This window comes from Meles meles, chromosome 9 (genome assembly GCF_922984935.1).
Source record: "Meles meles chromosome 9, mMelMel3.1 paternal haplotype, whole genome shotgun sequence".
NCBI lineage: Eukaryota > Metazoa > Chordata > Mammalia > Carnivora > Mustelidae > Meles > Meles meles.
Window position 1 is genome coordinate 93687607 of NC_060074.1, and position 14338 is coordinate 93701944.

Below are 14338 nucleotides of genomic sequence, written 5' to 3' on the forward strand. Positions count from 1 at the left end.
AATGAAATTTTGAAAACACGTGTACTTTCTGCCCTCTCACTTTTTCATCAGAGGTCAAAATCCTACTTATAAGTTCTCTCCCATAATATATTTTTCTAATACATCAGATTAGCTACAAGATTACAAGAAAAGAAGAATTAAGTCAACATTTGTGTGAATTAGCTTTTGCTACAATAGTGCAGCTGAAGAAACACACTAACATGTCAACAAACATATGTTTATCATTTCTGGCTTATGAGTTTATGGATCAGTTGCAATATTTCTACATCAGACCATGAGGGAGGTTCAGGTGTGTTCCATGAGTCCCTCACTCCTGGAAGGCTGAAGGGCAGTGACTAGCTGGGACCTATGATTTTCACAATTCAGAGCAGTAATGCAAGAGGAGAAGCAGAAACACATGATGCTTCCTAGTAGTTTTTCTTAAAATAGGCACTCACTCTCTCACTTCTACCCATGTTCCACATGTAAAGCCATCATATAGCCAAGCCAAAGTCAATGCAGCAGGTTAGTCCTCTTTTCCCTCACTGAAGCATGGCAAGGGTGGGAAGGGAACAAAGAATTATGAACAAATAAAACAATCTACCACAACATTCATGGCTTAGACCAATCATGGCCCATCCCTTCAGACTGGAAAGGAATTACATTCTGTGAACTTGTTGCAACACGTATAGAATATGATTATTATAAATTAAGGGAGGGGCGCCCGGGTGGCTCAGTGGGTTAAAGCCTCTGCCTTCAGCTCAGGTCATGATCCCAGGGTCCTGGGATCAAGCCCCATATGGGGCTCTCTGCTCAGCAGGGAGCCTGCTTCCTCCTCTCTCTCTGACTGCCTCTCTGCCTACTTGTGATCTCTGTCTGTCAAATAAATAAATAAAATCTTAAAAAAATTAAGGGATACAAATGGCCCTTCTTTTCACTACATCTGTATCTTTGGGGTAAATACCCAGCAGTGCAATTGCAGGGTCATAGGGAAGCTCTATTTTTAATTTCTTCAGGAATCTCCACACTGTTCTCCAAAGTGGCTGCACTAACTTGGAAAGAACCAAGATGCCCTTCGACGGATGAATGGATAAGGAAGATGTGGTCCATATACACAATGGAGTATTATGCCTCCATCAGAAAGGACGAATACCCAACTTTTGTAGCAACATGGACGGGACTGGAAGAAATTATGCTGAGCGAAATAAGTCAAGCAGAGAGAGTCAAGTATCATATGGTCTCACTTATTTGTGGAGCATAACAAATAACATGGAGGACATGGGGAGATGGAGAGGAGAGGGAGTTGAGGGAAACTGGAAGGGGAGATGAACCATGAGAGACTGTGGACTCTGAAAAACAACCAGAGGGTTATGAAGGGGCGGCGGGAGGGGGTGGGGTGTGGTGGGAGGTTGAGGAACCAGGTGGTGGGTAATAGGGAGGGCACGTACTGCATGGAGCACTGGGTGTGATGACAGAACAATGAACACTGTTATGCTGTAAATAAGCAAATAAAAATAAATAAATTAAAAAAAAAATTAAGGGAATAAGTAATGATTCTAGTAAGAAACCAGTAACATTATCTGACTTAGTTCACACCAGCCTCACAATGAGTATGCCTGGGTTGGAGAAGAGAGAGTGCATTAGGCAGAGCCCACTGTGAGGCCAGAACAAAACAGTCCCATGTTGATTTCTCACTATTTAAACAAATTAACTAGAACCCTCTTCTAATTGAGAAAAAAAAAAAAACCCACCCTGGAAAAGCAATTCAAATATTGATGAGAATAGCCCTGGCTTGTCTATTTATTGACTAAGCATTTTAATTCAATAATTTGGAGAAAGGGGCACCTGGGCAGCTCAGTGGGTTAAGCCTCTGCCTTCGGCTCAGGTCATGGTCTCAGGATCCTAGAGAGGAGCCCCACTTCAGGCTCTCTGCTCAGCAGGGAGCCTGCTTCCCCCAATCTCTCTGCCTGCCTCTCTGCCTACTTGTGATCTCTGTCAAATAAATAAATAAAATCTTTAAAAAAATTTTTGGAAAGAGACTTCCAGAAACCTGTTTTGAAAAAGGCTGAAATTCATGTATATGGAATATCAATTTCACAGTGTCTCCCAAGAACTCTCTGGCACCTTGGGTGAAGAACTCCCAACGGTCTTACCTGCAGGACCACACGGTATTTATGCTCTTTTCATTCTGGCCCATCCACTGGCACAGATTGTTCACTTCTGTTACTGTCATGGTAAGTGATGCAGGGAGAGAAACATTGCTGATCTGTGAAATTGGACAATACATTAAATCTGTCTTGGTATTTAAGCCACAGTAAGTACCATGTTTAATTGGGTTTATGAAATGACATCTTGTTCAGGGCAAGGATCAGGATGGAAGAGGAGCTATAATGGATGATAAATTAAATGCCTAACTTAAATCTAAACTGTTAGATGCTTGAGTCAGTAATTTCAGAACTGTGACTCCCAAGTGAATAACAAAATGACCTTTGTGTGACATTATATGTTATTAATTTTAAAGGCCTAATCTGACTTCCAATTATAGACACCCAAAAAACATAACTGGGAACTTTTTCTCTCTCTGCATTCCTGACATTATTTCCCCAGTACTAAGTTAGTAGATGGCTTCAAATCTAAAATCATGGGAAATGCAAGAGTTTGTCCAATTGTTAATATCCGAATCTTAGGATTTATCAACTGTGGAGTATCTCGAGATACAAACCCCACCTTTTCTAGTTTCCTGGAATGTCTAGATGTAGAAATAAAGAACTTTTTGCATGTGGAAGTGCCCTACCAGGCACAATTTTCATAAAGAGAATTTAAATAGCTGTTTTAATTTGTAGACCAGACCGTGTGTGCCTGGAATCTAAGACTAATGAGCCACTTTCTTAGAAAATTGCCTCTTCTAAACAAACAAGGCTTTTGCACTGACCCAAGAATCTGAGTTACAGCTGAAAGACTAATTATACCAATATTATAATAGGCACATCCACAACAAAAGAATATTCTCTCCATCTTCGAAGTTAGATGAGTGTTCAAATGAAATCCAATTTATCTGGATTGTCTTTAATGTTTTCCATTGCACCTCTATGGGAACTAAAAAAATTTTTTCAAGAAACAGTTTGAAAATCCATCATTTTTACTCCTTTTTTTTTAATATATATAATACCTCCCCTATAAATGAATTCAAGCTGAATTTTTCCTTTGATAATTTTATTTGAAAGGAAATTAGAACAAATCATTATGAGCAGAAAGATTTCAATTAAAACATAATTAAATGTGCAAATACAGAATATATTTGGCTAGGCAATTAGATGATTAATTACACTGGAAATCTAATTTCACACTTAAATTGCCAACTACACTCCTGCCTTGAGCTATTGACCCTCCACAAGTGACCACAAGTCTAGACCTTACCACTGGAGGAAGTGACCTCAGTGGAATAGTGTTTTTGCAGTGATTCAATCATCATCTGATAGGTCTCTTCAGATAGTAGTCAGAGGCTCCTTCTTGCCTTCCTTCTTACTTTCCACCAGAATTTTGTTTGATTTGATTTTAAAGATTTTTTTCTTTTAATTTGACAGAGAGAAACACAGCGAGAAAGGGAACACAGGTAGGGGGCAGTGGGAGAGGGAGAAGCAGGCTTCTCGTTGAGCAGGGAGCCCGAAGTAGGGCTCGATCCCAGGACCCTGGACCATGACCTGAGCTGAAAGTAGACGCTAAACGACTGAGCTACCCTGGAGCCCCTGATTTTAGATAAGTAATGTGAAGCTTGGCAAATTGCAAAAGGCCTCTTTTATCTCTTTATATTTAGTAATTCTTTCCTATTCAGTTACTCTCTAAAAGAAAGTTGATTGTTAAAATTTTAAACATGTAAAAAAAGCACTAAGCTTTGAATAATTTAGAAATCATTTAGTATTGCTTTATTTTAAAGATTTATTTATTTGAGATACAGAGAGATTGTGAGCACCCATGGGAACATAATTGGGAGACTCCTCACTGAGCACAAAGCCCCAATGCCGGGCTAGATCCCAGGACCCTAAGATCATTACCTGAGCAAAACCAAGAGTCAGGGGCGCCTGGGTGGCTCAGGGGGTTGGGCTGCTGCCTTCGGCTCAAGTCATGATCTCGGGGTCCTGGGATCGAGTCCCGCATCGGGCTCTCTGCTCAGCAAGGAGCCTGCTTCCCTTTCTCTCTCTCTCTGCCTGCCTCTCTCCCTACTTGTGATCTCTCTCTGTCAAATAAATAAATGAAATCTTTAAAAAAAAAATAAAAAAAAAACAAGAGTCAGATGCTCAATTCACTGAGCCACCCAAGTGCCCCCATTTAGCATTATATTTTAAGTTGTCTTTAACTTTTTTTTGTAAGATTTTGTTTATTTATTTGACAGTCAGAGATCACAAGTAGGCAGAGAGGCAGGCAGAGACAGAGGGGAAAGTAGGCTCCCTGCTGACCAGAGAGCCTGATGTGGGGCTCAATTCCAGGACCCTGAGATCATGACCTGAACTAAAACCAAGAGTCAGATGCTCAACCCACTGAGCCACCCAGGTGACCCCATTTAGCATTATTTTTTTATGTTGTCTTTAACTTTTAGATGCAAATGTCTGAAATCTATACTTTGCTGTTGGTGATTATGGGTTAGGAATGTCTTCAAACTAACCAAGACAAATGAATTTTATTACCTTAGGAGTGGAAGGGGTGATTTAGCAAGGCTTGTGACTACTATGTATCAATGTTGTTCTAAAAATTGAGATTTCCATCACATACTAAAAACAATTTGCATTTCCAGAAATTCTTTTGTGTTATATCTATCTATCTATCTATCTATACATCAATCAAGTAATTTATATCATCTTTCAGCCCATACTTCCATATCATTTCCTGGGATGCTGGGGTCTGGAAATCTGTAAATTGCTTTTTCCAGCACACTTTTCCCCAGAGCATGATGGGAAGGTCTCTTAGATCAAAGATACATCCCTAACCTGAAATGCAGTCATTAGCTTGGGTTAGTGCATTCTCAAGCCCCATGAGTGTGATGTTTTCCTCTTCAGGTAACTTTTGAAGATGCAAAAATCCATCAAAAAGGATAGTAGTTACCTTTTGGGTCACTGAAGTTTTATTATTAGCAGGTTTGTCAGATAGTTTTCTCTGATAATGGTGGGTACTTTGTCATAAAGGTAGAATAAGGGTCTTGGGTAGATAGGGGGACAAAACAGATGCAAAAAAGAGAGAGACGGCATCAGAGCTTATTGATCATGTAATTGTGTCTTATTTTGATCCTAGAGCTATTGAGGGATGACTCAGTTTCCCTTTTTTGTGCAGTTCTTTGATCCACTTGTGGACGGACCTCTGGGAGCTGACTGTAGGAAAAGGAACATTGAGAAATAGGCAGAAAACTTGTTGTTAACAATGTTCAATTAGGAAATCCAAAACAGTGTTTTTCAGCTTTAGCTACTCATTGGAATCACCTGGGAAATTTAAGAATTACCGATACATGGGTCCCATGCCCAGAGATTTAAAAATAAATTGCCCCAGATGATCCGAACAGCCTTGAGAAAGTGGAGAGTCACTGGTCCAAAGAGCTAATCAAATAAAGATTTACCATGTGCTCAAAGTATTTATGATTAAGGAAGGCCTAGTACAAAGAGAAAAAAAAAATAGAAAGTTCAGTGCTCTTTACTTTGTCAATAGCATCCAATTCCAGGTCCATGCTTGTCCTTACTTCCAACTGCTACCTTGGACACAAGCAGCGGGTGCCTCCGGCTGCTGCAGGGCTATCGTTAAGGGACTGTTGCACGGGACATCTAAAAACTATGGAGGTTCTAGAAAATGTGAGATATCAGAAAGCCCCATGTTTAGTGAAGGCATGCAAAGCGAAACAAGTTTTGCTAGAGAACCTGGAGGGACTCCAGATACCCTAGAAATTGTGCAGTTTTGCAGGGATGGCTTTCTGTGAAGACATCAACTCTGAAATATGAATAAAGGACAGAAAGTTAAGAAGATTTTTCTCAGGGCCTGTGTGTAACCGTTCAGAAGACAACCAGGAGAGTCAGAAACGAATGTGGAATCACACTGCCGGGATGAGACAAGGTAAGAAAAGAAACATGAGGTAAATAAGTATGATGTATTTCTTTACGAAGACTCTGCTCCCTCTAAGGGCCTAAAATTCCTACTGCATCCTTTGTATCTTTTTCCTATTTTCTGCCTAAAATGGCTGAGTTCCCTTAATCTTAAATATGGCTTGAAAGGAAGGACTAACGAAGGCAAACTAAAAGGATTTATTGAGACACTGCTCTGGGGCAGTCTGCCTGCTAAATGGTTGTCAGATTTGAGTTTGTGATCAGAAACACCTGGAGGGCCTGATGCAGGAAGCTTCTGGGCCCCACCCCCGCAGATTGAACAGATCTGACTGTGGCTCCAGAATGTCTATTTCCGTGAAATTCCCAGATGATTCTTCTAATGCTATCTGGGGACCATAAGAAACGGCATCTCTAGGGATGAAAAAAGAAATGGCTTATCAGCAATCTGTCCCTGATTCAAGATTCGTAAGGAGAGGTATTGGGGGTGTATTTTGTCACATGTTTGATGAAATAAGAATACGGGCAGGTCACGTAGTTGGTTTTTTTTTTTAAGATTTATTTATTTGACAGACAGAGATCACAAGTAGGCAGAGAGAGAGAGAGACAGAGAGAGAGAGAGAGGAGGAAGCAGGCTCCTCGCTAAGCAGAGAGACCGATGTGGGGCTCGATCCCAGGATCCTGGGATCATGACCTGAGCTGAAGGCAGAGGCTTTAACCCGCTGAGCCACCCAGGTGCCCCCAGGTCATGTATTTTTAATGTAAAATACAGTGCAGACACTACAGAAATTCTGACAATAACTAATTAAACAGCAGTGAGGCGGAAGAGGTCAGAGATGACAAAGAGGAATATGAGACCAAGGCCTACAGAGGTGAGGGTGGCCTGCGGGGCTGACTTTATTAGGAAACAACACCGGTGAGGAAATCACCTGAATATTTGGGCCTAAAAGGCAAAGCTCAGGGTCTAAAATGCTAGAGAGAGGAGGGCCATGGTGCTTATGCTAATTAAGCACTGAAAACTCACATTTCTCCTAAGACTGAGGATGGGTGCATGAGCTCTGGAAAAGCATCCCCTCCTTGTTTATTGGTCATGAGCAAGTTCAATTAGATCCAGAAAAGGTCCCTTTTGTTGGGGGGCAGAGAAAGGTCATTCCTAGTCCCTCGTGGTTAATCAGCTTCAGCTGGTTAGGACCCAGTGTAATGAAACACATTTAATTTTGCCATCTCTTAGGCAAGTGCTACTTCAAGTGAAAAATTCTCTTTTTTTATAGAAAAGAATACTCAGGGCATCCAGAGTCAGGTCTCAAAAGCAATGCTGGACAGGGTTGACAAAGGTTTGAGGAGGGTCCTTAGGCCAGGGGTATTTGTGACAAAAATAGTATCCTGAAGTTGGAGATAGCAAGACCTTGGACCACGACTGGGCAGATTGGCGTGGCTTCAGTGAAAGGACCATATGGGTCTAAAAGAGGAAATATATTTATGCATCTGTGCAGCATTTAAAAGGTGTGACCGTGTGATAGCGATTATAATTCCCCAAAGTGACAGCTGGATCCCTAGTGAGTGCTGGCATTTAATGTAGTTACCCAGAAACAGTAAACATTTAGAATTGTGTTCAAACAAATTTGAGACACTTACATATGTATGTGGAACTTGACACACAGTATTATTCTGGGAGTTTCCCCATCTATATTGTGTATAACTACATATATTCTTTCCAACTTTATTCTATATGACTACCCAGCTTTTACTCTGTATGATTTTGGCTATTTTCAGATTGCGCATCTAGTTTGAAAAACTCATTGAAGAGAATCATAGAATCTTTGACTCTAATGAAAATTCTGAGAAAAGAGCAACACACCTAGTAGTAACAGCAAGGACAAGGGCAAGGTCACGGGACACTGGGGAGAGGTAGCTCTTATTTGACTATATAAATTCTGGTATGTTTAATAAATTAAAAACAATCCTAACACAATAATTCTGAGCTTCTCAGTTACCATTGTAAAATGTTTATAGGTGTCTAGGTATGAGAAGAAATCCTACTCAAAACCTTCGTGGGTAGTCAGTATGAATGCTTGGGGTGATTGAGGCCAGCATAATCTCCCACAGGCTGTTCTGCTCGGCTAGTCAATACACTTTAAGCCAGTTTACCATAGAAATGTTCTAATTTAGCAGAATTAACTTTTAGACCGATTAAATACTTTCGACTGAACAGTCATAGAGAGTGAGGCACCTGGTGGCTCCGTCAGTGAAGCATCTGACTCATGATTTGGGCTCAGGTCATGATCTCAGGGTCATGGAATGGAGTCCTGCTCCAGGCTCTGCCCTCAGTGGGGAATCTGCTTGAGGATTCTCTCACCCCTCTCTCCTTTCCCCTCCCGACATTCATGCTCCCCCATAAATATTTTTTAAAAAAAGAGAAGTCAAAGAGATATCTGTTTCTATAAATAAGAAAAATGAAAGGCAAAATGACATTTTTCTTCTAGTCATCACGAAGCTAGAATTTTATGATATGATAGATTCTGGACTCGCGGTTGTCTCCAGCTGAGGCTTCAGCTTGTGGTGAGGGTATCCTGAACAATGATGTTCCATGAAAGGTGCTGCACACGAGTGATCATTCTGGGCTCCATTTCCCTTCCTCAGTCTTCCCAAAGCCTCCAGTAGAAGAGCAAGTGGGAACGGTAAGAATTTCTAAGCAACTGAATGGAACAGATGCTGTTGGAGGTAGTTTTGTGGGCCTGAGAAGAATAAAGGAGAAGGGGAAGGATTGAAATGATTGCCAAAGGAAAATACAGAAGGGAAGCTACAGAGCGGTCCTGGGTAAGAGGGTCCCACCCAGCCCTATTTTTAACATGAAGTCTCCTTAAGAGTTTACATATGTATGTATTGTATATAAATTTATTAATTATTTTACCTTACATTTAAAATGATAAAACAATTGTGAGTTTGCTAGTAAACATTAAAAAATGAAGGTCGACTTTTACTTTCTTCCAGGTGTATATAGAATGGTATTAGTACTACTTATTAAATGATCCGTCATTTTCCCATGCAACTGAACTGATCATCTGTAGCTTCTCATACATTCTGGATGCCATTTCTGAATTCTCTGTTCTGTACCGCTGACCTATTTGTCCTGTCCAAGGTTGAAAATCATAAATATAGATCCTAGGTCATTCATATTAAATTTATTTAGTATTTTATAGTTTTCTTGGAGCCTCCTCCAATTAATATATCTTTATTCACCTTTGTAATCTCTTCTATTGGGTTTGGTCCATCCAAGTTTCCCGCTATTTAATTTGACAATGAGAACATCATTAGCAATTCTTTCATTTACTCTGGACTGTCAAATATATTTCTATAGCGTTCCATATTCTCTCTCCATTATTAGTGTTTGAAAATATTTAGGCATGCAAAAAAGTACATATTAGGAAAAATAGCACTTAATTGGCATGGATGCATCTAAAATGTTTTGCATATTAACTATAAATGCACTGCATAAAGTTTTAGTCTTTAAAAACTTCCTTTCAGAGTTGATGACAAACCAATGCCCCATGTCAGAAAGAGTGTTTTATAGTAATTCTAAATATCGAAGAGATATCATGAAGTTAATTAGGGAGCCTCACATAAATAGCCATTGTATGGCATTGAGCTTATTTTGGTAGTGTATGATCTACACTAGGTGGTAAAATAGTCAGATGTACATTAGTACATTATGTTTTGTGTGGTTGCATGAATTTCTGATCTGGCATTGGATTTCTTTTTTTTTTTTTAAGATTTTATTTATTTATTTGACAGATAGAGATCACAAGTAGGGAGAGAGGCAGGCAGAGAGAGAGAGAGAGGAGGAAGCAGGCTCCCTGCCAAGCAGAGAGCCCGATGCGGGGCTCGATCCCAGGACCCTGGGATCATGACCTGAGCGAAAGGCAGAGGCTTTAACCCACTGAGCCACCCAGGCGCCCCTGGCATTGGATTTCTTGATGAAACTTCAACACCTTAGGCCAGCTACCAACAAAAATGAGGATTAAAAATGGAGGTAGAGGGAGGAAGCATACTACTACTTCTAATATTTCTCCTTTAGCTTATAAACAAGTAAATTTTTGCTTCTCTTCCAGTTCAGGGAGCATAAAGAGAATTATTCTAGTATCATTTTATTCCCACACTAAATATCCAATTATTTTGTGAGGCTTGTTTTTGCATGCCCGAAAAACATTGGATGACATTATCAGTGGAAAAGTCAGCTAGCTTCCCCCTGCCAAAGAAAGAAAATGGGTTTCTCCTAGGTTTTGAAGCCTGTTTTCTTTCCCTATACTCTGTCCAGACAGACATCTACTTATATTCCTGACCCCAAACTGCAGGCTGTTGTGGGGGAACTCCAACATTCTGCAACTTTTCTGCTTGAGTTTTGCTGGTGAGTCATATCAGCACTGCCTTCTGCGATCACCGGTCTTCATCCCTATATCCCGTTTTGACCTCAGATTCCAGAAGTGTTCTAATTAAGCTGTAACAGAGAATTCCTGTGGGAATTTTTAGACCTCTGTCTATGCATTTAATACTCTAAATCATCATGTGGGGACTCGGGTTTTTTTTCTACATGCTAGAACGTAATGAAAGGATAGCTCATTATTGCCATTCCTGGTCTCAACAGTTTGTAAAATTACCTCCATTGTTAAGCTGACAGATGACTGACTTGAAGAAAAAATGTTTTCCCAATAGAATTGACATTGATTGTTGCCTTTACATATAGGTAAGATTAGACTTCGTGCACAAACCTCAGTGCTAGCTACACATTTTGCATGTAGTTTCTAATATTTTACACTTTCTCTATGAAGTCATCCATAAAAGATCAAACTAAACCGTTATGGATTTCAAACAAAAACTAGCTTGACTGTGAAATAGTCAAAAGCAAATTGATTTTATGAAAGCTTCTAACAAGTTTAAGTTAAATATGTATTGCCATTAATAATGGAATCTTCTTTTTTTTTTTAAGATTTATTTATTTGACAGAGATCATGAGTAAGCAGAGAGGCAGGCAGAGAGAGAGGAGGAAGCAGGCTCCCCGCTGAGCAGAGAGCCCGATGCGGGGCTCGATCCCAGGACCCTGAGATCATGACCCGAGCTGAAGGCAGAAGCTTATCCCACTGAGCCACCCAGGTGCCCCAATAATGGAATCTTCTGCTATATATAAAATCTAGCAGATTTCTCTAGAATCTAGCAGATTTCTGTAGAATCTAGAATCTGCTAGATATGAAATCACATAGCGCAGATCTACAGTTTAATGAGGATTTTGGCATGTATAGTTGTCTTAATCAGTTTGAACTGCTAGAACAGGATACCATAGACTGGGTGGCTTAAGCAACAGAAATTTATTTCTCACAATTCTGGAATCTGGGAAGTCCAAGTTCAGGATGCCAGTTTCTCACAATTCTGGAATCTGGGAAGTCCAAGTTCAGGATTCAGTGTTTGGTGAGAGCCCATTTACCGGTAAGTTGGCCAATCTTCTCACATCCTCAAATGGTGTAGAGAGAGATCGTCTCTCTTGTATGTTTTCTCATAGGAGCATTAATCCTATTCATGAGGGCTCCACCCTGGTGACCTAACCACTTCCTAAAGGCCTCCCCTCCTAATACCATCACACTGGGGATGAGGCTCAACATAGGAATTTTAGAGGAGACAAAATCATTCAGTCCACAGCATCAGCGAGCACTATTGATGCTCCAGCGGACATCCTGAATCCCTTTGACTCTTTCTGTAAACCCTTTGCCCGCTGCTTTGTGCTGCTTCTAAAAGCCTTCAACTAAGATTCTTGGGTGGCTCTGTTGGGTAAGTGTCTGCCTTCAGCTCAGGTCATAATCCCAGGGTCCTAGGATTGAGCCCTTCATCTGCAGGTCCTTGCTCAGTGGGGAGTCTGCTACTCCCTCTCCCTCTGCCTGCCACTCCCCCTGCTGGTGCACCCTCTCTCTCTCTCTCTCTCTCTGTCAAGTAAATAAACAGAATTAAAAAAAAAAATTAAAATAAAAGCCTGCACCTAAGACTCTCTTCAGAGACCTCTGCAGCAGTGGTTCCTCAGGAAGTTAGGACCCTCTAACAGCAATTCAGCAATGACTGAGATTCAGGCTTAAGAGTGTGACCAGTCCATTCCCTTAGCCTCTCATTGGATGAGCCTAAAGCTGGACTCCTTCTGAAACTACAACCTTTACTTGTCTGTCTTCCTCATTTATCTCTGACTTCACTTTCTTAATACATTACTTCCAGCAAAATCCTCAACCCAGGGTATTCTAGAGTAGAACCAGCCCTAAGACAACTTACAAATAAAGAACTTTACAGTCAAATAAGAGGATAACTTTTGTAACCAGGATATGAGCAGAGCCCTTCACAGTAGAGACTGAAATTTCCTCACTGTGAAGATTTCATCTTCAACCAATAGCAGCCCAATACACTTTAGGGATTCCTCAGGAGTCTGCGGGGAAGATAAGAGGGGCAAATGACAGGCTTGGGGCTGAGAACGTAAATCAATGTGAGCAGATTTATGAAGGTGATCCCATTTCTACTCACAGGTCACAGAGGTCCAAGGAAATGAGAGGGCTGAACATTGAGTAGATAACAAGAGACCAGCCCAACAGGTGAAGGAAGTTGGCAGCCTGTTTCATATCTAAATTTGGAATGCAACCCCAAAAATCTGTTAGATATGTAAATTTGGAAGGCAATGCCAGAAAATATCTCCTTTACAGGTTTTCTGTAGAACCTGAAATATAATTATGGGCACTTGTTGAATTTAAGATACAGTTTTGTCTGGGAGATCTGAGGTAATATAGCAGGGATGAATAGATAGATCAATAGATAGATAGATAGATTGATCAATTAATCTGGAGAGGCCCAGAGATGGCCAAAGACTTCTGGAACCTGAAAAAATTATGTGACAACTGATTACTCTGGGAAGGAAAGAAATGGAGATAAATTTGTTTATAATTTGCTGTAATTTTCTTTATTCTCCAGATTTTCCACAGTATCATGTATTAATTCTATTATCCTAAAAAGTAAATTAAATTTTGATTACCTCATACCTTTATGCTTATAAGAAATTTAAAATTAAATTTTATTAGGGAATTGTTGGTAATTATGAACATTCATACAAGGCAATATTATACAATCTTTTTTAAAAGTTTATAAAATATTTTGAGGGACAGTGAAAAATATTATGGAGTAATATTAAATAACAAAGACAGGCTTTAAAATTTTGTATACTATTTTATATATTTTATGTTAAAATGTGTAAAAAATATACTAAAAGGAAACAACACTATATTGGGGGTTTATTTTCACTAGATAAGAGGTTATGGGGTTTTTCTATTATTTAAAACTTACAAATATTCTATACTGAATTTTTAGCATCAGACAAAAGTAAACTTTGGAAATTTAGCTGTGTGTACATACTCAGAGGTCTGAAATGGTAACATCTGAGAGACAGTACTCTTAACAGGCCTAGGACTAATTAGTTCTAGTCGAAACATTTGAACTAATTTATGCTTTTAAATAGCTCACATTTTTCTCTGCTACACTTACCCCATTTTCCTCTAAGCATCTATCTTCCTTTGAATGCCTGCCACTTCTTTGTCTGGGGAAAGCTTAAATTTATTTCCAGCACTTTCCTTCACATTCACATGAAAAATACACATCTGCTTGTGTGTGTGTGTGTGTGTGTGTGTGTGTGTGTGTGTGTGTGTTTTCTTTTTCTCTCATATCTCTCTGAGAGTGTGCTAGCATTTTTCTGATGATTTATGGAAAAGTAAATATAGTTTTCCAGTGCTTTTCACCCCATGTAAATTTCTAATGATCCCCAATGTGAGGGTGTGTATGACAATGATGCCTTGGTAAAAAGCCAGCTGCTCTTTTCATTTGAGCAATAGTTTGATATTATTCAACTCACTAAGTGAGCTTGTTTGTTTCAACAGCTGTTGACTTCATCTCCCTCTCCATGGATAAAAAGAAAAAGGAGGAAAAAAGAAAAAGGAAAAGCTTCCTTCCATATTCCTTGCCTGGCTACCTTTCAGGACTCTTTACTGGGTGGTAGATTTCTTATTCTTGATTAGAATCAGGGGCATTTGGAGCTAGAAAGAATCTAATAGATTATAGTTATCAAGCACCCTCTCCACGAGGTAGTTTTACATTGCATAGATTACCGTGTTATTAACCACTCTTTGTCAGATAAGAAAATTGAGGCTCAAATCCATTATATAGCTTGCCTGTGGTCGCAAACCTTGTGGAGTGAGAATTTGAAAGACCACCTT